We start from the raw sequence: 26976 nt of genomic DNA on the forward strand, positions 1-26976 counted from the left end.
TTTACATGCAGTGCACTTGCCAAAGCACGGGAGCCTTAGTGCATGACATTCCAGACGGGTTTAGGTTTTTCATGTGCAAATCATTTAGACAAAACCAATTAAAAGTTAAAATCAGCTGAATCAGCAGGGAAGAAGGATGAGGCAGTACTTTTTGACGTAAAGAATTGCTACCAGTCTGCTTTAATAGGATTCTGTACAGACCAGGTACAAGGAGTCATGGGCATCAATGGCTATGATGCTTGGTTTGTAAATATCTGTAAAAGGCCTGGACAGCTTCAGCATGAGTACAAAATGCAAGGGAAAAAATAATAATAGAATCATAGAGCGGTTTGGGTTGGAAGGGACCTTAAAAATCATCTAGTTTCAACCCCCTGCCATGGGCAGGGTCAGCTTCCACTGGACCAGGCTGCTCAAAGTCCCATCCAACGTGGCCTTCCAGGTTGGGCCAGATCATTACCTTCCATCCAACACTTCCAGGGATGGGGCATCTGCAACTTCTCTGGGCAACCTATTCCTGTGTCTCACCACCCTCATAATGAAAAACTTCTTCCTAACATCTAATCTAAACCTGAAAGAGTAAAGTCTAAAGACAGTCCTCCTTTTCCCATTACTACATGCCCTTGTAAAAAGTCCCTCTCCATATTCCTTGTAGGCCCCCCTTTAGGTACTGGAAGGCTGCTATAAGGTTTCCCTGGAGCCTTCTGTTCTCCAGGTTGAACAACCCCAACTCTCTCACACTGTCTTCATAGCGAAGGTCCTCCAGCCCTCTGATTATCTTCATGGCCCTCCTCTGGACTTGCTCCAACAGGACCATGGCCTGCTTATGATGGGGCCTCAGAGCTGGGCACAGTACTCCAAGTTGGGAATCATGAGAACAGAGTCGATGGGGAGAATCACTGCCCTTGACCTGCTGGCCACGCTTCTTGTGGTTTAGCCTAGGATATGACTGGCTGGCTGGGCTGCAGGTGCACATAGCCAGCACATAGCCAGGTCATGTTGAACTTCTTGTCAACCAACACCCCCAAATCCATTCTCTGCCCAGCCTGTATTTGTGCTTGGGATTGCCCCAAACCAGGTGCAGGACCTTAGACTTGACCTTGTTGAATTTTATGAGGTTCAGAGTCATCTCTCAAGCCTGTCCAGGCCCCTCCAGATGGCATCCCTTTCCTCCAGCATGTGGACTGCACCACACAGCTTGGTGTCATCAGCAAACTTGCTGAGGGTGCACTCGATTCCACTGTTTATCTTTTTACCAAGCTTAGCAACTAAAGAGAACACTTGAGTAAGGGCTCATGAGTTCACACTTCACTAGAGCATAAAGAAGAGCATTTCTCTCCAACCACTGTTAAGGTGATTCTCACCTCAGGATTAGTCAAGTAGTAATGGTCAATGTCCCATGAATTAATTTGCTGACAGATCTGTTCACCTTGTCATCCAAAGGATCCTTCTATACAGCTCTATAGAGGCCCTCAAAGGTCTGGATACTACAGCTTTAATGCAGTGGTTCCACATACCATAAATTCTTAATATGAAGCTAACAAGCATTTAACAACAACTCCTACACAGGTAAAAATATCTTCCCATACCAAAAACCCAAAAGGATGCGGTATTTCTAGGACAATATTTTGAAGATGAACCTAGTAATTTTGAGTTTTGACAATATTTTCCAAACAGCATTATGTCCTTTTACAAAGTTAAGATTATTTCTTCTGAGCTTAATTTATAGAAATGTCTAATGTTGTTTTCAGTTGTGCCAAAGAAAGAAAATAACAGAGACTTTGTTTAAACAGCAGATTTTCTCATTAAAAGTGGTCATGCACAAGATAATTCACCATTACTGTGCAGTTATAGGAAAACTATGACAGGGTTTCAGAAATAATGTGGCGTTGTTGCCTGTGCATAGCAATTAGTTAGTGGCCTAGTTCAGCTGAGAGTTTCAGTGTCTTATAAAATGTCTAAAGAATAGCTGTCCTAGTTAACATAATTGACTGCAAGGGACAGTTGAAGGGCACAGTTTATTTATTTCGGAAAACATTACCCAAAAATTAAATAAATTTGAGCTATAAACAAACTCTAGGTAGAAATATGAGTAAATGGGAAATTCTAGATAGAGTATATGGAGCGGACTGATAAAAACATTACTCCACAGCACTACATATCTTAGCTGGCAAATAATCAGATGTCTTCTTGCTTAAGATTGTGAGCTGTTTTATTGATCCATACTTACAAGAAGAGATATTCTGAAGAAAAACATTACTCAAAATATCTTTGAGTGTTTATATAAAATAAATACATAAATAAATAAATAGAGCTACATACCACTACTTGTTGTTTTATCCTACCATTACTGCTTGTAGAGTCCTCATAACTCTATAATGAATGTTCACACCATAGGTTTCCCATATGACATTTCCCCAAACCTCTAAATCTCATTAAAAACAGAATGTTCTTGATTTTCAGCAAATCCCCCCTCTATCTATATAGCCCATGCAGTCTGTGCTGCAACATGCCTCAGAAGGAAGGCACTACTAGGGGAAGGAGAACAGCTACAATGGCTCAGTGGCCTCTTTCCTAAGTGGCCTTAAGTAAATTAGAGTAATCCATTTTGTATGCATAATATTTGGATTAAATATAATCTGCCATTTTGTTACCCACTCACTTGCTATTGCAAGGACTTTTGAAACTGCCTCCCTCCTGCAGCTGTAAGCGTACAGTGAGGCTGTGTTTTGCCAAGCTCTGTTTGGCAAAGAAAACAAGTTTCATGAGTCAGAAAAGACAAGACCTTCTCAAACTCATAGTATCATGTGTCTTTTCTGTAATTCTTGGAATAGTTCTCGTGAACTTGCTCTGACGGTGAACAAATGCTACAGGTGACATTTGTGATAACTGAACTAAGGGTACAAGTATTATCCTTGTTCCCTACAAAGTGTGAGCTCCCCATTCGCTGAAAACCAGTGCTTGTTCTACTTCTGATACCCATAATCTTTGTTCAAACCACAGAACCTCCATTGTCACAACTGTTTTAATGGTTGGTTGGCCAACACTAACCAGGACTGCAGAACATGTATACAGTGTGCACATGGGCTGTGCTGTGGAGAACGATGGCAATTTACCTCTGCACTACTCAGCTGCTCATCTGTATGAATCAACTTGGCATTCAAAAGCATAACAGTGATCCTTCTGTACTGTGCTAATTCTGTTTGTTAGAAGCACTGGTCTACAGAGAGGCAATTATGCATTTATTGTGGCTGTCCATGAAGTGGTTATCATATTCAAGCCCTGTATGCTGCAGTCCCAATAGATGCTTATTCTGACGTAAATTAATGAACAGGAATCGATCATAACAGTTTCTTAGTTGATGCCCTAGCAGAAGTTGAAAGAAGCAAATAGAAAACAGAACATAAAGTGTTTTGACAAATACCTTCAAATACATGTGCATGAAGGATGAGGAAAGGCAACAGGCTTCTAGCAATGCAGACCTGTCCCTAAGCAAATCGAGTTAGTGTGGCATAATGAATGTGGGCTATGTTCCCAGAAATCATAGTGTGGCTGAAGTGCCTTTGTCATAAGGTTTAGTATCTGTTTATCTTTACTAATGCAAACTGCAGGTGGTGGATTTAGACATGAGGAAACCAAAAAGGGATATAGGTGATATTATTAACATATGGTAAAGAGAAATGTCAGTATTCTTTATCACATGAAATAGTGTTTTTCCATCATAAGATGACAGATCTTGCCTCCTAAAACAGTCACCTAAAGGTGGAAGGCTTTTTTTTCCTTTTGTTATTAGAATAACCCTTAATTTAAAAAAAAATGAACTAAATGCTTCCAGTGCAAGAGCCCCCTAATTTATTTTTTTTTCACTGTGTGATGTAGATACAACATTAATTAGTGAAATTTAGGTGGACTGGAAAGGAGTTTTGCTGAAGGCAGAAGGTAATGATCCACATAGTGCATTCATAAAATAGATAACTGAATAGGCAGCATCTTTCTCTGTAATTCTTGTAGCTGACTGTAAGTTTTCACTTGAAATGTAGGTTTTCATAATGAAATTATACTGCATACCTGCTTTTATTTCTCTGATCATGTGTGCCTCAAAACTGAGCTAATTTGATTTCTTTCTTGCTGAAAATATATTTATTCCAACTAAGTCAGAATCCAGTGTGCGTTCTAGACCCCAAAGGAATTGTTTGTTCTTAGAATCAGCTGTGTGGGATGTGCAGTGAGTCCAGACTCAGGCCTTTGGACAAATTGTTCAGCTGAAAGGGGGAGGGTAACTTCCCTATATTACAAGGTGTCGATTTTCATTTCTCTTTAAATAATATCCCAATTTAAATGGTATATGGTTCTCAGGTCAAGTCTTGGTATGTTCAGTTTTAGCTATAAGGTTGTGTTATGTTTGGATCCTTAACAGAAGGTGTGAGAAGTGTAATCTACCTCTCAGAAGAGCACTACTGTAATTACTGTGTCCTAATGAGCATGACAGTGCAAAGAGGCACTGACAGCATATATTTTAATAACATGTAGCCTTTGCACAAGATTTAAGCTCCAATATTTTGCAAAGACTGAGTGAATAATCTTCATGTCACCTATCTGGAAACATGTAGCTACACTTTTTTACTTTCATTTTGTAAAGCATTATACTGATTGTTAAGAAGCCTGAATTTCTTTTGGTTTCCAGAATAAGCCAAGGGCTTTTCTAGAACTATGCCTTTAAATGATTTAGCAGCTTTCATATACACTTAGCTAGTGTATACGAAAAGACATAGTCCCTTCCCCTTTGAGTTTTAAATCTGAGGTCCTCATCCAGCAACATTTCTCCGAGTATTATATTTTTATGTGTGTGAGAGGTTCACATTAAACTTCCACTGGGAAATATTTACAGAAAGACCACACCTGCTGAACTTCAGCCTTCTGGCAAGTGCACTATAGAGGTCTAATGGGAATTCATAGAGAAGAAAGGTTGCCTGCATTTAAAAAGGGTGGGAACTCTCCAAGCTCTGAAGCTATGTGCAAGTTTATATTTGGATAACCCAATAGCTATGCATATAAATCGTCAGGGAAAACTAATGTACATGTGCACTATATCAAACATCTTGATGTCTCAGCCATGACTTTCATATGCACCAAAGTGCACATTCATTGCTGAAGGCTGTATGCAGTGAGACATTTAGAGTTTAAAAGGACACATTGTTTGAATGTATCTGAATGCAGAAACCAGTGACTCACTTTCTTTAATAATTGGGAAGCACTTTTTGTGTTCTGTCAAGGATTTCTAGAAGGATTTGTAATCAAGCAATCCTGAGACAGTACAAACTAGAATTTAATATTGAAATTTAGAAGAAATGAAATGGAAGTGCTATCCCAGCCACAGCCTCAGTTTCTAATTTTTTTCCCCAGCCACATTTTTTTTCATGGAACCTACTGTAATGTATTTTTAAGAAGCTATGTCATGTTTTATAAATGAAAAACACTATGAATTAAGTATATATCCTTTGTCTTGTTTATTAATTCCATACTACAACTTTAAATTTTACATTACTTCTTTCTTATTTTTTCTGAGTACAGACATTAATGCCTTCATACTGGCTTTGGCATGGTATGTGTTATTTATGTCCTAAAGTTCCAGTTGTCTTAGTAAGATTGGGTGCTCTACAGCTCTTGCCAGCCTTGCAGTGACTCTCAGTCCCCTTCAATCACCCCAGGCTCCTTAACAGGTCTGTTATTTCATTTGGGGTTAAGGTACAGCATATCTCATAGTTTTAGCTTCTCAGTCTTCTCCCTTGCTGTAGATGGTATCCATACCAATGTGTAGCATGATGAGCTTTCCCTGTATTTTCTAAAAATATGTTTGCTATGTCAAAATAACTTTTCTCAAATGGTAATACAGATTCCTGAGCACCATAGGTTTAATTCAAGATATAATTAAAAGACTGCGTGAAGTGAAGACTTTAAATCTGCTTTTATATTCAGCTTTTTTTTTTCACTCTTAACTGAACCACATACTGTAACAGCCTGCTCATTTCTAAAGAGCAGTGATTGCATCTCCTGAAGAGGCTGCTTCACTATGAACTCCCTCCTGCAAGGTGCTAATTGCTCTGGCCCTCACTCATTGAAGTCCTTAGATGCTTAGCTGCTGGACTAAGATCAGCGTCTAATACTTTTCAAGATACATATCTGTGCTCCAAGAAGGATCGTTCATTCTTTGCTCCTGTCAAAGGATGGGTACTAAATAAAGGAAATAATTTAGTCTTTGGTTATCTAGCAGGAGAGGGATTATCATGCTAGACTGGAGTACCTTGAAGTCAGCTCAGTTTACAGTATCCCATCTGCTGTGCTCTATAATGGTGTTCAGATTATGATAAGATGTATATTTCTGTGTTAAAGTTAAACTAATAACAAAAATAAATAGATAGCAAAAAAAATCAACATGTTTTAACTTTACTATTATTTCATCAAGCAATAATGAACTGGGAATTTGGCCAGTATATTAAAAACATAGCCAATAAATCCTACATTATTTTATAATTAAGCACATATACATATATGGACTGCACAGAAAAACAGTGAAATAATTGATCCATGTATGTAATTACTGGTGTACCAATAAAACCAAAATGTTTTCTTGGAAGATAGTACAACTCTGAGTTAGGACTTAAACAGTAACTTACTGGGTTACTTCTGAGAGAAGAACAGTGAACTATTTCAAATATGCTGGACATGTTCTTCAGGAAAGGAAAAATTTTTTATTATTTACACTAATATATAAGGTCTCCCCTTACATAGGCTTGCCTCACTTCAGCCAACTGAAGTAAAGGTCTAAAGCCTGAGCCATTTCAGGCAAACTGCAAAGAGGAAGAGGGGGGTCTTACCTGTGTTGTCATCCTCTGGAGTCAGGATATCAAAGAGTTTTCTTAAGGATGACCATAAAACTGTGGCTTTCACTACAGCACCCATTGCATTGCTGTTGCTCTCAGGAGAACAAATTTATTCTCCACAGCCACACCATCTTGTAAACTGTTATGACAAGACAAACCTTTCTCATGCCACGAGAGAGAGAGTGAACTGTACATCCTGTTGGTAACATATAGAAGTGATCAATTTCTGTAAGTACACACTTATTTAATACATATATACTTAAATAAGAAGGATCATAAAGACATGTGTAGTAGATCCACTGATTGTAGTCCCTAAAGCCATGGTTTGATGTGCAGTGGTGCCACCCCAAGTCACTCACTTCTGTAGCTGTAGCTGCTTGTGGAGGCAACACAGTAAAGCAGATCAGCAGCTCAATTTAATTAAATTTAACTGTTTTCCACACTATTTTTGCTAACTCAAGTAATTATCCACACTCTGTATGACCCACGTACAGCTATATACCAGTATGTAGAATTGATGCAAAAAGGCTGAGGATTGGAATACCAACAATATCTTCACTTGGCAGTGGCACTACATGGTATACTTGTCCCTGAGGTACCATTGGAAACTCACAAATTTGTTTTCAGTGTAAATGGAAAACAAATATTAAAAAAGACCCTTTTTAGGTACACAAAAGAGCTTTGTAGTTTAGACTCTGAAATGGACTTGACCTTCTGCCAGAGAACTTGCCTGTGGACATGAGCAGTCTTGCAATTACTGGCTGTTCCATTTTGTCTGAAAATACAATGTTGTAGGGAATGTTGCAGAGATACGTTTCTTAAGTTTGTAAAGTAGTTGCATGAGAAAAGCCAGACAGGCAAGAGGGGTTGGAATGAAAAGCAAAAACACTCAAAAAGGACTGAAGCTATTAAGGCATAACATGCTATATTATGTATACTGTTTTGTTTCTTAGAAATGGACTTGCATGTATTTGCAAATACTATTTACTTACTATACTACAGTGAGGACACTTGTCTCTTTACTAATTTCACTCGAGTTTCAACTTTCCTGTGACTTCTTACATTTCCCAGGTGCTGGAGAAGTGATTCCCCTGCAGCCCATTGTGAAGACCATGGTGAGGCAGGCTGTCCCCCTGCAGCCCACAGAGGTCCACAGTGGAGCAAATACCCACCATGGAGCAGATATCCCATAGAGGAACTCACAACAGAGCAGGGGAATGCCTGAAGGAGGCTGTGACCCCTTGGGAAGCCCATGCTGGAACATGCTCCTAGCAGGACCTGTGGCCTCATGGAGAGAGGAACCCATGCTGGAGCAGGTTTGCTGGCCCTGTAGGGGACCCATGCTGGGACAATCTGTCCCTGGAAGGGACCGCACAGAAGCAGTTTGTGAAGAACTGTGGCCTCTGGGGAGGAGCCATGTTGGAGAAGTTCATGAAGGACTGTCTCCTGTGGGAGGGACTCCATGCTGGGCAGGGGAAGAGTGTGAGGAGTCCTCCCTCTGAGGAGGAAGGACTGGCCAGAAGCATTTGATGAACTGACCACAATCCCCATTGCCCATCCCCCTGCACTACTGGAGGTGAGGAGGTATAGAAGGTGGGTTTTAGTTTTGTTCCTATTTCTCATTATACTCCTCTGATTTGATTGGCAATAAATTAAATTCGTTTCCCTGGGCGGAATCTGTTTTTCCCATGACCAGTAATTGCTGAGTGGTCTCCCCTGTCCTTATCTTGACCCAGGAGCCTTTAGTTTTATTTTCTCTCCCCTTCCCAGGTGAGGAGGGGAGTGATAGAAAGACTTCTGTGGGCATCTGGTGTCTAGCCAGATTCAACCCACCTCGGTCAGTAAGAAGACATTTGGTAAGTGCAATCTTTGGGCATGTGACAAGACAGCATTTGTAATGTTATCCAAAGAATCTGTAGTGATTTAAAATCCTATTGTAGTTTCTGTATCACTAGTTTCATTATTTGATTAAAGTCCAGCAGAGCATTAAGGATTACATTTGACTGAGCATGAATGATTTACAATTAGTTAGAAAAAATAAAGGTATTAAGGAATGTGCCAGGTTAATTTACTTGACAAATGAGTGTAATGCTACTTACACAAACATTTCAAAACAGAGAAGCACCTGGTTCATAATGTATTTTGTAGAAGCAATGAAAAAAGTAATTATAGAGAACTGTAAAAACATTGCCAGGACGTATAGCTAAGATCACTAGGAATGCAGGGGCTGACTTCCACTGCACTTCATGGTTGTGCTGGGTCCCTCCCATGACTGACCCACTGGGTGACAATCAGTAAGCTGAGGAATCCAGAGGTAGGGAAGATATAAGCTATACTTGGCAGTTAGGGCATGATTTGGTATTCGGCCTGGGGTTTGTACGAGGGGATAATTGTAATTCATTTGTATTACAGTATCTGCTAATGCCAAGCTTTTAGTATTTTTCCAATTTAATGTCAATAATTCTACAGTAATGTTGATATCTAGCTTTTTAAAACACTACCCGTTTTTAATTTGTTTATGTTGGCGACATTTGTTATTTTACAGTAGTATAGGAAACATCTAGTGGTGACTGATCTAAGCCACTTCCTGTCTGTTTTTACTTGATCATGATATTGCTTTGTCAACAGGATCAACAATATAATGTGCAGCATTGCAAATGTAAAGAAATAAACTTTTCCAAAAAGCCCAACTATGCAGATTTATCTCTGTGGGTATTGTTGGGTTAGGTTGTCACATTCAAGTATTATAAAGCGTCCATATGTTCCATATCTATCACTTCACATAGATATTGTGTTCCACATATTTATACAGTCCTAAGTATTTTAGTTAAACTTCTAAACTTTAAAGAAAAGCTATGCTGGTCATCTGGCCATATCGAAGTGAGAAGACACAGAGGTAATAACCCTTACAGCTGATGATATTCAATCATTTCTAGCTTCCATTAAGGACAACATCCTTTCTTTTGTTCACTTCTTCAGCATAGAGGCTGTTGCCTCTATAGGTGGGATTTTTTCCAAACATCTTCTTAGCAGGTGAGGACAGGCAGATTATAGGAAAGGCAGTACAAATGGAAAGTATATCAATGCTCATCTGACAAATAAACAAGCCATGATTTTACCATGGCAACTGCACAGGCTATCTCTTCACTTCTGCTAGTCTCACTCAGTGAGGCTCTCTGCAGACACGGGATCTGAATCCCTGCTTCTCTCTGCAGACCTTGGGGCTTGAAGATGGTATTCTTTATGCTCCCTAAAGAAGGTGTGCTTCACTTTGCAGTCCTTGACTCTACCGGAAACTGCATTACCCACAAGGAGCAGAAGCACCTCTTCTGTTAAAAGAGCAGTGCCCTGCTAAGAACATGTCTAGAGACTGGCCACATATCTTCCCCTGAGAGATGTATATTTGTTTTTTTCCCTAATTTTTACTTTATGATTCTCATTATTAAAAAAGATAAAATGATCGAGGACTTCATCTAATCAAAGGCTCATCATCAAAAGCAGACATGAATTGAGGGAGGCCAAGGACCTGCAGTCTGACTCTACCCTCCTACATAAAGCTTTTGCCTAAACTTGCAAAAGCTCCCCATTGCACCAGAAAAGGACACAGGGTAGTTTCTGGCCTCTCCCAGAACTACTTCTGTCTGTACCCGGGAGTGGTCAGGGGAAGTCTGAGAGTTTAGCAATGAGTCCTTCTCCTGCCAGGGACTTCTCAGTCCAGTCAAACCTACAGGTTTCAGTGCTCCTAAAATGCAGTTGTAGATACTATTTTGAATGGCTAATGCTCCCCATCCACTTAATATCCTAGGGGTTACAATAGCTACCAAGTAATTTGGAGCCTTGTGCTCGCCTCCCTTCTCAGCCTGATGTGGCTTGATGTCTTCATGGTGTCTTTCATATCTTCCATGTCTCACAGGAGCGCTTGACCAGCTGGGCTGAAGTTACTGAAACTGCATGGCAAATAGGAGCAGAGAAGGTAAGGAGTACTTAGATGTTCCTTCAGGTTCAGGTACCACAGAAGAGGGCTCAGGTGGACCTCAAGTAGGCAGGATTCTTAAACCTACAGCTTGATCTAAACTCCCTTCAAAAATTACATGAGCTTACTAGGTTTGTGTATGTTGGAGAGGAATTGCATGAGAAGCAAATCCTTTAATTCAAGACTCTGGACCCTCTCATGTAGCAGAGCACTTAAATAAGTAAGACTGTTGGAACAACTGTACTCGGCCAAACCAAAAACCTACTTAGCTCTAAACACAGGTGCCAAATGTGCATTAAGTACTTGATGAGCTCACAGTTTCCTGCAGCTCATGAAGGTGAACAAGGAAGCACAAGAAATAAGCACTGGTGTTCAAATGAAATGCTTGCCTGCACCCCTCAGAGAAGCATACTTTGTTGGGACCAGTGGCAAAGAGCCAGAACTGCTGGAGACAATTCCTCATTAATTCCTGGCATAATAGATGTTAAAAAAATAAAGGCTTATTTTCAAATTTAAAAAAAAAGATTAATAGAATATTCTATTGGATCTGCATCTTCAAGATTCAGATATTGTCAGCAAATGTGTCTTCTGTAGAAAAAAGATATGCCCTCTTCTGGAGTACCAGGAGCTAGTCTTTTTACTCAGCTTGTTCCATCTTTGAGAAAATTCGCTGAGATCATCCATGTCAGTTCTCATGTCTCTATTGGGGGAGGTATTTTTATGTCTAAAATATGTCAATAGCATCTTGCACTGTAAATAAAACTGTGGTCTCTGTCTCTTCTGCTGCCAACAAAAGTAAAACCAGGTTAAAAACCAAAACAATGACTATTAGTAAGCATTTTAGTGACAATTCCTGGAGTACTCCCTCGGTAAATGCTGGCTCAGGAGCTAACCAAGCTGGAGGAGGTGCATTTACATTCAAAGTCTGAAACAGATTTTGCTTCCACGAGTTTGTCCAAGCCACTTTTGATTTACGTGAATTTTTACTATCCATAACATTTAGAGAGTTTCACAGGTTAATTATGTATGCATGTAAAGGTACTTCTTTTGTTTATTTTGAATCTGTTACTTGCTTGTTTAATTTGATGTTGCTTCTATTGAAAAAGACAATGAAAAATCATTCCCTATTTCCTATCTCTATACTACACAGGATTTTATAAACCTTTATCAATTTCTTCTAGATCAACTGTTTTCCAGAATGAGTTTTCCATTTTCTCATGTTGAACCTGTGTGATATTTTGCATTTTCTTTGTTGCTATTCCCTTGATTTATTATATAATTTCTGAGGTGGATGAAGAGAACTGCACATTGTATTCAAGATGTGGAAACATTTTAAATTTATTTTATGGTGGCATAGTAATGTTTTCCTTTTTTGTTTCTCTATTCTTTCCTAATAATTCCTAACTTTCTGTCTGCTTAGACAGCTGTTTAACACTGAGGTGGTATTTTCATAGAACTATCTATTTATATGGCATGATTTCAGACTGCAATGATAATCATTACTCTGAGTGAACTGTTGGGAACGAGGTGAACTACCATCATCACTTTGTACAAGAAGAAAGGAATTAAATCAGACTGTTCAAATTACAGTGGTATTACTCTGCTCTCCATTGCTGGCAAAATCCTGGCAAGAATACTTTTGGACAGACTAACACCCGCTATAGCAGAAGGAATTCTACCTGAAAGTCAGTGTGGTTTCAGAGCCAACAGGAGCACCACAGACATGGTGTTTGTTCTCAGACAACTGCAAGAGAAGTGTAGGGAACAGAACAAAGGTCTCTATGTAACCTTTTTTGACCTCACCAAGGCTTTCGATACTGTGAGCAGAAAAGGTCTATGGCAGATTTTGGAACGTTTAGGTTGTCCCCCCAAGTTCCTTAAAATGATCATCTCACTCCCTGAGGATCAACACAGCCAAGTCAGATATGGCAATGCACTTTCTGAGCCCTTTCTAATAACTAATGGTGTGAAACAAGGCTGCGTTCTTGCACCAACCCTATTCACAATCTTTTTCAGCATGATGCTCCAAAGGGCCACGGCAGACCCCGATGATCAGGACGGTATCTACATTCGATACTGTACTGATGGAAGGCTATTCAACCTAAGGCAACTGAAGGCCCATACCAAGACCTTAAACCATCTTGTCCAGGAGTTGCTCTATGCTGATGACACCGCCCTTGTTGCCCACACAGAAGCACCTCTGCAGCGTTTAACATCCTGCTTTGCAGACGCTGCTGAGCTCTTTGGGCTGGAAGTCAGCTTAAAGAAGACTGAAGTTCTCTATCAACCTGCACCTCAGGAAGTCTTCCATCATTCCCATATCACCACTGGCCAATCAGAGCTCAAATCAGTCCAGCAGTTTAATTACCTAGGCAGCCTCATCTCCTCGGACGGTAAGATTGACAGAGAGATAGACAACAGGTTAGCAAAGGCATATAGTGCTTTCGGAAAGGTTCATAAAAGAGTTTGACAAAATAAACACCTGAAGAAAAGTACAAAGATCAGTGTTTACAAAGCCATTGTGCTGTCTACTCTCTTATACAGATCCGAATCGTGGGTCATCTACCGCCACCACCTGCGACTCCTAGAATGCTTCCACCAACGCTGCCTCTGTACAATCCTAAACATCCACTGGTCAGATTATGTGACCAATACATCTGTTCTAGAACAAGCAGCAATCACAAGTATTGAGGCCATGTTGCTGAGAACACAGCTGCGCTGGGCAGGGCACGTCTCAAGGATGAAGGACCACCGCCTCCCTAAGATCTTGTTTTATGGTGAACTTGCCACCGGCTGCCGCAAGAGAGGAGCCCCAAAGAGAAGATACAAGGACTCGAGAAAGCATGCAGGATCACCCTTGAGGAGAAAAGACAACACAGAAAGAATCGTGTCTTACAGAATATACCACCTAAGGAGTCCTTCTGCTGTGCCTTTTGCAACCAGATGTGCCTATCTCGTATTGACCTTTTTAGCCACCAGCACGCTTGTAACAAACGTGGGTAGAGCCCTTCCCAAATCTTCATTCACAAAGCCTGGCCATGATATTGTATTTTTTTTAATATGATTGATATCTCTGCCAGAATTGCTATAGCTATTAACAGAATTGTGGATAGTTCTTTAAAATGAAAAATGTTTAGATACATTATGGTACTCCGTTTTGCCCTTAATTATTAAAGTATTTTATATACTTTCAAATAATTTATTATTGTGTGAGGAGGAGTTTTATAGCCAGACACTTAAATATGAAGGTTTCCAAATTCAGATCATAACCCATGCTCTTTTCACTTGAAACGTGAAATTACAACTCTGAGTTTGACAGGAAATACTCACCCACACAGACAGCTATAAGAATAGTTACTGTGTAAGGCACTTATGTGATTAAATCAGCTCATGAAATTCCCTGAATTTATTTATTTTGTGTCTTGTTTTCAGCTATGATGTATGTGCTATAGCACAAATATCTGACAGTTATGAGGCAAGTCTTAGTGAACTGGCAAAAAGAAGAGCCCTTTCCCATGGGCAGAATCTAAAGTAGGATATCTTGAAGATTTCTTTATTATGCCACTTATTTATGTAAGAACAGGTCAAACATGAATGACATTTGTGTGGATTTTTTGCATTCTCCAAAATCATAAAGTGAGAGGATAGGCCTATAAACTACATATTGCTGTTTAATTTTCTTTCTGTTAGCAGCTGGATATTGTGGCAATTCTGAAATTTACATAGACCTTTCACAGTTCACAGTGTAGCATCTGCAAAAGCAAGATCATGTACAGTCTTACTTTTGTTTCACTGTACTGGAATTCCAGAACAGTGGAAAACAAGGAAGCAAAAGAAGTACAAAACTATCATGAGAAATCTTGGATAAAAAGAGGGAATGAAAGAAAAAAAAAAAGAAAGAAAGGAGAAAAGAAGGGAGGGAGGGAAGAAAGAAGGAAAGGGGGAAGGCAGGAAGGGAGGGAGGAAAGAAGGAAGGGAGGGAGGAGGGAAAAAGAAAGAAAGGAAGGAAAAAGAGGAAGAAAGAAAGAGAGAAAGAAAGAGAAAGAAAGAAAGAATGAAAGAAAAAGAGAGTAAGAGAGAATGAAAGAAAGAGAGAAAGAAAGTGAATAACTGCCATTCCTGCTAAGTTAGCAAATATAAAAGCTCAAAAGTCAATGTTCTTGCAATGAATTTGGATACATGGCTTGATAAAAGAAGTATGACAGTACAGAACACTGATATCTCTTCTCTGAAACTGATATAGTGGAGAATCTGTGTAAACAACCACCCCTCAAGTACAGAATTTTTTCTCCTTTTAATCTGTTCTTTCTTACAGAGAAATGTAAAGCAGTGGCATGAGAAAACAGTATGATAAAATTTTAAGAATATTTAATGTGAAAGATTTAGTTTCAAGACATAATCTCTGATCTGTATTTCAAAAGAGATAGAACAATGTGGATCCAGCCCACAAAAGACAAAACTCTGGAAATCTTGGAGAGACAGATTCCATTTTACATAAAGATCTGGTTTACCATTTCCATTTACACAAATATTTCATGAATAAGGTATCCTAAAAAATTACAAAGGAAGCATTGGGAGCACAAAACTTAGGCTTTCAGACACTATTCTAAAAATCTTTGGACTTTAATTCACAGGTCATTTCTTGTGACAGGGATTCACAGTCATTTCCCCACAAGAACACAAGTATCTCAAAGGATCAATAATCTAAAAAATTACTACCACCTTGCTGCCTGGGTTTATTTCTTTTCTTTAAGTCCATCAAAAATATTTATTCTTTAATTAATCTTCTAATTCTAAAACACTGATAATTTTTTTTAAAAAATGCATTTCAAAATTATCTTAAATTATACATATTCATAACTCCAGTCCAGAAAAAAATTTGTACTCTTCTCTAATTTTCATCAGTAGGAGACAGTTGCTATAAAATAGCTCATGATTAAGTGCACCACACTGAGAATGGGATTTACCTCATCTAAATTTAGCCACCTAAGAGTTTGGCAGCTGTGAGGTATTCCAAAAAGGTAACTTCAGCCATTCAAGCTAATCTTTCTAGGCTCCCTCTATAGTTTTCTACAGATTCAGAGCCAAAAGGTAGAATTGCACTGCACTGACCCTTGAAAACCTTAGAAAATGCTTCTCCTTTGTCCCACATGCCTTACTAGCCCTTCTTGTCTTTAGTCATAAAGTTTCGTTTGATAACTCCTAGAGACAAAAAACATCTCACCTTAAAACAGATGGAGTAGACAAAGCTACAGAATATTGTGACCTTGTAGACTGAATTGCTTTTTTCCCTCGATTGCTAAATACAGTTTCTGGAGAAAATCCAGAGAAAGATAATTAACTTAATGAAAGATACAGAAAGTTTGAGTCAGAGGTACTGACAGTATTGAAGCAGCTTATGCCTGTGTCTCTCAGAAAGAAATCCAAATTGAATACCTGGAATATACTGAAAAAAATAATTTGTACTTACTTTTTCTGAGGTCCTGTCTTAGCTGAAATCAATAAACAAATGGATACATATCAGGTTTAAGCTTGGTCTGAAGGTTTAGTTTTGACTGAAATAGTTGACTTAGAACAATGACTGGAATGAACAATAAAAACAGTGAGGCCTCTCATTCTGGTAGTGCTTATTCCAGTATACTGATATTGATACACTGAATGTATTAAAGTGGTATGAAAACAGTCAGCAAAATGGGTCGAAATATGTCATTAATTTTTAAATGAAGGCCACATCACATAATTTATTTTATTACATTCTTTTTTAAGAAATTTATTATGATAGTATTGGCTAAGTTATTTTAACATTTTTATGGAAACTGCAACTTATGACACACTAGCTATGCAAATTCTATGGCCTCTTACTCCGTTGCTAAAACTGCTATGATGTCAATCCATGTACACTTTAATTTTTAAAGAATGCACTGGAAGACTGACAGCTATGAGAACAACTTGGCATATACTTTAACAGTTTTATATTATATGGAGCTTAGCTTGATAAAATGTAAAAGCAGATCTTTGGTATTAGTTCTTTCTTATTAAGTGGATATAAACCATACAGTGTAAAAATTAGCAAAGCTTCATATATTCTCCCTTAGTTATTATGCCTGGTGCTATGATAGGGCTACTGATCATGGGTTTGTTCAGCTGATTTCCAGTATGTTCAGGGAACATAAGATGCTTTGGGGTGAATGAAAGTCTTAACAATGAGGCTTGCAGCTGTTTCTGTGAGCTTGTGAATACCCAAACCAGGCAAAAATACCCAGAGTAGATCATATGGCTATCACCTATTTATTTAAAATAAGCAGCCTTTTTTCTCTAAAGGCAGCCCGAGACTCTGTTTTTCACCTTTTCTACCAAATGATTGCAACAGTGACTATCCCACAGGATTCATCCTCAACAGGACTTTCTCTAGTTATTTTCTATCTTCAGAAGTAAGTCTCTAACTGGCCTTTATGAAGTTATTCTGCCTGGAGATAAGACCTGATCACTCTCTTTATCAATGAGCAGTGTCTGAAACCTGCAGGCATTTCATCAAGTACAATACAAGATTAATCAAGTAAAACACCTGAGAGACAAAAAGGGGGGCCAGTGCTGAGAGAGGCTGAAAGCCCAGTGGGCTCCGTTGTGGATTCTCCATCCTGTGAGATGTATCAGATCAACTGCACAATTACAAAGCACAAAGCCTAATTCTGAAATTTTGTAATAGCACTGCATATGAAACTTAAGAAGCTGTTTAAGACTAGCTAAATTGATTTTAGGGCTTCAGTTAATAACTGTAACTAGGGACTACAATCAACATGGGTAGAAAGATCCCATACCAACTATTTCAATTTCACTGTCGTGTGCTGGGAATGAAAGAGGAATAAGAAAGTTTTAATTAAACCAGTTTAATTTTCTTTGATCATCTAATACAGGGTTAATAAATAAATCTTTGATCCTTTAACTTCTGTGATTTGATTGCCATCTTTCTAAATTGGGTGATCTGGCCAAATGATGACTTAACCATGTGTTATTTTTAACCCACTGAACTTTTGATCCAATATCTGTTTAAACTTTGATTTTAAAAATTATCTTAATTTCTACGTGGGCTGTCGACATTTTCAGTGATAAAGTCTTAGCAATGTCAGTTTTGTAATGTTTGCTTATTACAAAGCAATGGAATTTGCCTTCTGCAAACATTAGCAGAACTGGTTTGTTCTTTTTGTAGCAGAATGGGCTTGAAAAATAAAAAACAGGTAAATTAGCTGAGGTGCATAAGCTTGGCCCACTCTACAAATGAAAACCTTTATCCAATGCTATTCCATAATTCTAGTAATTCATAGCAGTAATTAATAATGTTATATCTTTTTAGAATTATGTCTAAGAAGTCAAAACAAATCTTTCATTGAAGCAAAATATGAACATTTCATAAAAGGACAAATTTTCCTGAAGTCATCTCTAAAAAGACCCAATCTAGAATTAATAAATGAGACTAACCAGCTGCAATTCAGTAGGTTTTACAGGAAAGAGCTGAATCAGTGGAACTGAATGCAGTGTTTCCAATTCTTCCTGGCAAGTGAAGGAATAAAGAAGTAAAGAATGAAGTCAGAATCACACTATGGGAATACCATCATATTTTTGTAATTAATTCCATTCAAGAAAATCTTAATTGAATATTTTAGAGTTAAGATAACAATGCTGTTAAACAGCAACACAATATGATGAAGTCAACAAAACATGACTGTGATAATGTAAAGAAAAATTCAAATACATTAATTTGCCCATTAGCCTTATCCTATTCCCTTTGGATTTTATTTTCTGTGCTTTATTTTTTAACCTCAGAGCTGCATTCATGTATTATTAAATCACTAACAACTGTTATTTAAAAATCTTGGCTTTCTGAGCCCAGTAAGTAATCTGGATGAGCGATCTACCTCCCTAGGGGAATTTTCCTATGAAGAAGCTGGTATGACCTCCACTCAAACAGTTTGCATGCATAATTATATTTCTGATGGACTCTAATTGTAAACATAAGATGAAAATAATTTGTAGTGAATTTTGTCTGGAAATTTGACCCTTTACATTTTTTTTTCTTTAATTTTACCTTACCCATGTTAGTAAGCAAATAATGCATTTTTGTGCCATGGATATTCAAATTAATCAAATGACTATTAAATTATGCACTTGACATCCTTACAGATAGCATATGCCTGCATTATTTGGCAGAAGTCAAATGTACAAATATGTACGCTGTGGAATGCTCCATATCTGTGTACAGTTAAACCAACATGAGGACAGTGGTTATACTGTTCTAGGCCTGTGTAACCACACAGTTTGGAATCTTTGAATAAATTGCTGAATGAACCTCATTAGGAATTATATGTATGAGGTTTACAGATGCTCCCTTTATAAATACTTATAGCTGCCACATCCGCATTCAGACCTTTAGTAGGTTCCAGGTAGCAATGTAAATACACTAGTCCTAAGTAAAAAATATCCATCCGTTGAAAATTTTGGCATCTAGCAATCTCTGGTAATGTGCAAAACCCCAAGCCAGCCAGCCTGTGCCTTTCTTTTTTAATTCCTCCCCTGTGATTTGACAGATCTTCAGGTAAAGTGCAGAAGAGTTGATGGAGACACTGACAGCTCTATAACTTTGCTCAGCCACTCTGAGGTTCATAGAGCCCAGCACAGACTGGAGTAAATGTCTACTCATTGTAAAACCTTCCCAGGTTTGAGAAAAAAAGGGTAATAAACCTGAATAAGGAATTACAAATGAGCTGGGAGAGGATCTCAGTGACTTGGGACCTTCATTCTCTGGAAGAGTTTTACATTGTCCTAGAGGACTTCCTTTTATTGTGCTGTTAGCAACTGGGAAGACTCTCCTGGCTGGATGCTTGTTTAACTTGGAGGGCTAAAGCTATTTTGTTCTGTAGTAAGTTTGTAAATTAGGCATATAATCTTCAGCCTATATTTGCCAATGTAAATCAAAGGACCAGGTATTTCCATAGGATTTTGGCATTCTATAGTTCTCTTTCTAACCTATATGACTACTGACAGTGGCTTCCTATTGCTACTGAGCACTGTCAAATGGAAAGGAAGTACCAAGCTGACACATGGCAAATGAATTATCTTTTTATAAAAGCTCATAATAGAGATAATTGAAATGCAGAACAATGTCATCACAGTCACTTCTGAACATAGGAAAATGGAATAATGCTTTCTGGAACAACAAAGGTATCTTTGTGCTCTTAGATTAAATTGCTGAACTAACTAAATATATTTAAACAGGAACTGCTTCTAGACTGTAACTTTAATGCCAGTTTTCAAATGAGGATATATTTTTAGACACAGTTCATGAATTGCTAAACCCAAGATTTTCAATTGGAAATGCAAAGCTGCTGCTCCAACCGTCTGCTATAGGTAATTGTGATTAAAACAGAATAGGCAATGGTACAAGCATAACAGCTGCATCTGTTTAGAGTTCTTCCAAAACCAGTATTGTGACAACTGAAGTAATGTATGTGCATATGTATTTCATCCCATGCTGCAAAAATTAATTTATTATTTGTGATATTATTGCTTATATAATCTCCATCCTAAACCAGGACTCTACAGTCATGTGCTGATATATATGGTAAATGGGATACAGACAGAAGGAAGACTACAAAGAGATATTAAAATAATAATGATCTACATGCTTGGTTTCTGCCTATCAATAGCCTCTGTGTGGTAAGTATTCTCCAGGTGTCACAGAGAGGGAGAGCTTTACAGAAGCATTTGAAGAGGCCTTATGAAGTAAAAGAGAAGCTCCTTTAGAAGTGAAATGGAGAGAGCCAACATCAGAAGCAGATGAAGGGTGACGGTGTTTGCTCAAACACTGCATGATGTTACAGGCAGCAAGAGGAGTTGGCACCATAATAACAAGCAGTGCCTTAATGAAAATAAAATGGGGAAGCATAAGCCACAGGTGAAGGCAATGAGCTTATGCTTGCTGTGGTAGAGAAAGATTATACACTGAGCAGTCCCAAAATTTCTGGTAATAATCTGAATGTGTGTAAGTGTTTGCCTCTGCTGAAAGTGAGGTGAGGTTTGTAGAAATACAAGAAGCAGGCAAACCCCTTCTTAGGGAGTTTTGACAAAACATACAGATAATGAGGATTTGGTAACTAAGTCGTGCAGTTTTTAGTTTAAAAATCTTGGCTGAGCAGAAGTATGTGGATGGGTGATAATTCTGATGAGTATCAGTTTTCCATTACAAGTTGGGGATATAACTTTCCATTTATTTTAACTAGCATGAAATTCATTTTAAAGTCAATCTTCTCACATCTGTTTCACTTTAATGTTATTACACTCTGCAAGGAGACTGTGGTCTAGAGAGTTAATCAGCAGCAAAAACTGTAATGGGCAGAGGAGGAGAATCTATATGGTTATTGAATCCCCACCATTGTTTTTCTCTCTTAAGACCTTACACAAAGGCCTGAGAAGTGAAAAAAACCCTTCCACTACCTTGCTTTGAGCTTTGGGTTTGTCTCCTGTACCTTATTAATTGTACCAGCAAGCAGACCAAATAAATTAATAGGGACGAATATTGCATTGGTATCAGATAATCTATAAAATTGCTGAAGATGCCATTGAAGATGCACTCTGTAGTACGTTTAATTCAAAAAGTCATTCAAAATGAGAAGTGCAGATATGCTAGGATAATAAATAAACCAATATGCTACTGTTGATTTGATGACACCTCTGAAAGTATTGGTCTGATATAAATACTTCCAGGTGCTACTGATGTACTGGTCTGCACTGCTTGCATTACGTGTTTTACTGTGTTACAGTTCAAGCAGCCTGCTAGAGAGTTGTGAGGCAGGAATGAACAGAAGCAGAACTCTTTCCCAAAAACCTTCAGCTCACATCATGATTAACTCAGTTCTTGTTTTTCCAATTACCCTCCCAAATTTATACTTTTTCCAACCAACATCTTAAAAAGACTACAATAACATGGTTTTTAATTTCTATCTTCTTTCTATTTTTTTTTTTTTGTCAGGGAAATTAGCATATTTTGTTAATATGCATGCTGTATCTTCCATCTTCTGTCTTTCCTTTGTCACAGTACTGCTCCACTGAGAGAGACCCCAGTGAGCCTCTTTTCAACTGTGTGAAGATGCAACTTGCCTGAACCTGGGAGCGTCATGACTGACAGTGAGTGAAAAAGGATGGGTTACTAGACAGCCTTAGGACATGTCTTCACTAAGCTAAAGGTCAAATTTCGATCAGGCTTAATGGAAAAAAAAGATAAATCCCTCTATAGATATGCCTGTTTATCTATGGGTTGCCTTTGAGGACACTTTCTGCCTGTAACCTCCTGAGAATGACACTAGACTTACAGAAATCCTTAGGGCAGTAGCATAGTCAGAATAACCATCAGGAGATATGATTCTGTGAAAATACTACTGCAGAAGCCTATTCTGAGAAAGTGCAAAGGGATGTCTGATGAACTCAAACTATTTCTGTCTTCCCTCTCCTTGTTAACTATTCACTGCGTTGCTAGCATGTGGAAGTGATTCCAGCAGCAAGCTGAAAACCTACAGACAGCTTTAAAACTATTAGAAATATGCAGAGGCTTTGAAATCTAAGAAGGATGGTTATGAGTATTGACTTCAATCTCCTGTATCACCCACAAAAAAGATCCCCCATTACTTCAGCTGCCACTATACTTCCCCTCAGTTACCAATGTGACTGAGTCCTGCCTAACACAGTGGAGGTAAGTAAGAATACATGAACAGAAGACACAGGATAGGACCACATGGGGTGCAAAACAGAAGACGGAAGACTGCATTAAAAACATGTCCTCAATATTGTTTGGTCCTAGTGTTTCCTTCCAGCTTCAAGGGCACAAAAATAATGTACACTTAATGCACTCTGAACGGCAACAAGGCATACTTGGCAATCCCAATGCTGTATTCACCATGGGTTTTGGCAATATATGTAACGTAGTTTTCCTAATAGTTATTATGGCTCTGAGAGGTATAAAATGCCTGATATTCCAGTGCAATATCAAGTTTAAGACTAAAGTGAAACCTTAAAAATTCCGTTATTATTAGTTATTACAATGTTAATAATTTTAGCAGAAATATCCAGCTATTTGGGAGTTGTGAATGGAATTTTAGAACAGTATCACTGTGTGTTGTTAGATCAGACTTCATACCTACAGTTTACTAGGAATAAAAAAAAACTGCCTTGTGATTGAATACTATTCTGAATTCTGGTGAAGTAAACGGTTCTTTTAAGGTGTGTGTTTCCCCTCAGATCTGTATTCATCTTACAAGTTATGCTGCTATAGCTGAAAAATGAGTCTTGTACTCTCCTGAGTATATTTGCAATGGCATTAAATGATTTGTGGTCATCTTCAGTTAACATTGACAATAATTCTATAATATCTTTGAAGTAAGGCCAACACCACCCTTTTTAACTTTTTTTGGTTTTTAAATGCAATTTCTGTTATTGCATGTTTTCCTACTTTGCTGATACTTCTGGAGGGAGACTACTTCAATATTCTGTTTGGAAGTACCCCAGTTTTATGTCACCTTTTCTCCCGTAACATATTGCTGTTATTTCCTCAGATTTCTCGGAGTTTTTAATACGTGCATTTCACTGCCACTCACCCTCTACTGGTTTGAATGGTAAGAATAGGCACCATGTCCCTCACCAGTTCATCTTTTTCTGGAATCTCTCTTCTTTCTCTTGGGTCAATCATGCTAAAGGTAGATAAAATCTATTTTATCTAACATGTCAATGTCACTCTATTAACTTTCCTCTGTGGTACACTGTTTCCATTATAGGAATTTAGAAGCTTGGGAAGGAAATGAATATGCAACTTTAGCCAGGCAAATTTGAGTTTTCTTCCAAAGCTTCTCAGGATCTCTGGTCATACACTTCTTTTCTCCTCACATCAGAATGTCATTTATTCATATCATAGTCTGCTGCATTGCCATCTATAGTTCACTAGTTTTCCAGTAAAGTTGCTGATGGGAATGCCAGTTGGAGGAAACTGTTTCCTTCAATGTAATATGCTCACAAAAATGATGTGGCATTGGTTTTATTTCCTTAACAGTACCTGCTTGCAACCTGCCAACACACTGTGTGTATAAAAATATTTGCCATCTAACACATCTCCAGAAGTACCTCTTCTTATGAAAATTTTCCTTGAGGAAAATGTTCACTTCACATATATATATGTATATAATCTCCATGGTGCTACACAGCAGGCAAGAATTGTAGGTTTTGCTCTTTTAGCAATGATGAGTGAACTGACTCTTCTTTTCTACTAAACACACAATTTTACAACAATGAGCCTGTCTGGCTTCATTTTCTGCTGCTATTCAGGGGGGAGAGAAAAATTATATAAGTCAAGAACGGTGTGGTGACTGGGCTATTAACTCACTTCCATTCTGCACAGTTAAAAGAGCTTCTCTCCTGTGGATCATATGCTTAGACAGAACCACATTTATTGTTGCTTGTTGCCTCACTAAAGAAAGAATTATAGAAACATAGAACAGCCTGCATTGAAAAGGTTATCTAGCTCCAACCTCCCTGCCATGGCCAAGGACAGCTTTCACATGATTTGCCCGCAAGCTTGACATAGTTTTAACTCAGAAATGGGACTTTACCTCTTTGAGCTATTACAAAGTGCGTTTTTGCATGTCTACTATTTACCCATATATCTAGTTCCTAAACTCATATTGTGAAAATCAGGTCACAATTAGATGCCTCAATTTTCACATCCCTCCCTCTTTTTGTAATCCGTAAGTTCTTGTGTTGGTGACATTGCACTCATTGCTAAGATCCCCATTTCTGGCACCATAGTACCTCGTACACCCATACCCAATTCAAAATTAATACCTCTTCAACCTGTACTGTGATGGTCCATTGGTTCATGCAGAATTCTCCTGAATTCTAGCAATTCAGGAGAGCTAGCAATGCTGTTTTCATCCTTTTTTGTCCTCACTGTGTGCACTCTTAAAAAAATGATGTGATGTATTGCAGTTCTTGCATATTTTTCAAGTCCTCAGAGCCAGGATCTCTAAGATCTGTTTCATTCAGTGTTTTACTCTAACTGGTCAGCACTGTGTCACAGGCACCTCTGAACAGCACAATAACCAACCCCACTGGTCCACAAAACAAAAGGCCTTCTGTGGCAACAAGCTGCCACAGAAGAGACACTACCATGGAGACCATTCGTGATCCTGTAAGAAAGATCCATTGTATTTCACATCCCTTTGTTCTGAAAGCACTAGGAATTATCTCACGTCCATTCATCATGAGCCAATGAGTTATCCCAAGTTTAGAGTTTGGGAACTGCAAAAGTGTTAAAACTCACAAAAAATAGGCCTGCAACAAGAAAAGTAGAAAGGAAGTGAAACCTATATCAGCTGAGCTGGAAGTGTACCCAGAGGTACTCAAGCTCCAGCTTGAGACTTAAAGTGTGAAGGAAAGGAAGTTACTTGCACTATCCAAGTAATCAGTAGCTTTATGATAAAGCATGTGTACATGTATACATAAGCAGAAGGACTGAAGAGAAGAAAAGAAGAGATTAAAGCTGACTTCTTGTGGGGTATGCCTGAGGACTATGCATTGAACTTTTAATTTTGTTGTAGGCATTTGCATTCTTTTTGACACCTATGAACCTTGTTTCAGTTTTCCTGAGTTGCACCTGCCTGTTTTCCCTTAAGTCAGATGTGAAAGAATATGTTGTGGGTAGGTATATCTGCCTGCTGAGGCACAATGGACTACAGGGAATACAATTTGGAGACTGCAGACAAGGCACATTGTTGCTATGATCAAACATTTTTCTTGTGCATGCAAGACCCACATGAGAGCAGAGTGTGTTCCTCCAGCATTGTAAAGCCAAATGACATTCCAGAAGCAGCTGCCCAGCCAATACGTCCACGCTCAGTGTAGGTTCTCCACTCGGGAAATTTGAAGCTCCTATCTCAAATTTCTACCTGACAAAAAAATCTAGGACAATCTTATTTGGGAACTTTGGAGCTCATTTTGAGGGTTATTCACCCTAAGATAAGATTACAACAGATCTGTGATTGAACTCAAACCCAAGGTACATCTGGTGGTAAAAATTTCCATTTTTTTCTTCTTTATTTTCTTTGCAGATATGCAGGAAGAATTTTTACTTAAGTTAGTACATTCTTGATGTTAATGCAGCTTTTGTTTTACTTTTTTTTTTTTTTTTAAATTTAGGTATCAGTCTTTCAAAGCTCACTTCCAAGTGAACATCTCTCAGTTGGTAAATGATGTGAAACTTATTTTTGGAACATGTAGGAATAGCAAAAGGGCTCACTAATCTTCTAATAAGATAAAGTTACTTCTGAAGGATAAAATTAGCATGCTGGAAATTTTCCAACAATTATATTTTTACAGCCCTACCATGTATATTATATACTGTGTTTCTAAAGAATTAGTACTCCAAAACGTATGTTCCTCATGTCTTCTGCAAACTTTATTTTGAGGAAAATTTTAATGTGATAATTTAAAAAAATATTTATTTATGAAGAATTATCCAAACTGTATAATCTTATTATTATGAGAAATAAAATATTAGTAATGAAATATGCATCCTGATTTTGGCTAAGACAGAGTTAATTTTCTTCCTAGTAGCTGGTACAGTGCCGTGTTTTGGATTTAGTAGGAGAATCACGTTGATAACACACTGATGTTTCAGTTCTTGCTCAGTAGTGTTTACCCTACATCAAGGACTTTTTCTCATGCTCTACCAATGAGGAGACACAGAAGAAGCTGGGAGGGAGCAAGGCCAGGACAGCTGACCTGAACTGGCCAAAGGGATATTCCATACCATAGAATATCATGCCCAGTATATAAACTAGAGCAGTTGGCCAGGAGGCGCAGATGACTGGTCGGGGCTGGGCTGCATTGGGCTTTGGTCAGCAGGTGGTGAGCAACTGTGTTGTGCATCACTTTGTCTTTATGGAGGCTTATTCCTCCTTTTTTTTTTTTTGTTATCTCCTTTCTTCCTACTATGATTGTTATTATTGTCATTATTATAGTGTTCTACTTTATTTCCATTATTAAACTGTTCTTATTTCAACCCATGGGTTTTACCCTTTTCTGATTCTT

The 26976-nt window shown here is 38.3% G+C and overlaps 1 long non-coding RNA gene across 2 annotated transcripts; it reads left to right on the top strand.

Moving 5' to 3' along the window:
• The first annotated feature begins 6203 nt into the window (after nt 1-6203).
• Nucleotides 6204-26851, top strand: LOC113947917. Of its 2 annotated transcripts, XR_003527924.1 has the most exons (4): nt 6204-7106; nt 7950-8194; nt 8649-8734; nt 18354-26851. It is a non-coding gene; the product is annotated as an uncharacterized LOC113947917 (long non-coding RNA). The 2 variants fall into 2 exon arrangements; XR_003527923.1 differs by having other exon boundaries at nt 6204-8194.
• The last annotated feature ends 125 nt before the right edge of the window (nt 26852-26976 follow it).

The sequence above is a fragment of the Corapipo altera genome, unplaced genomic scaffold (assembly GCF_003945725.1).
Source record: "Corapipo altera isolate COAL_440 unplaced genomic scaffold, ASM394572v1 2, whole genome shotgun sequence".
Taxonomy (NCBI): Eukaryota; Metazoa; Chordata; class Aves; order Passeriformes; family Pipridae; genus Corapipo; species Corapipo altera.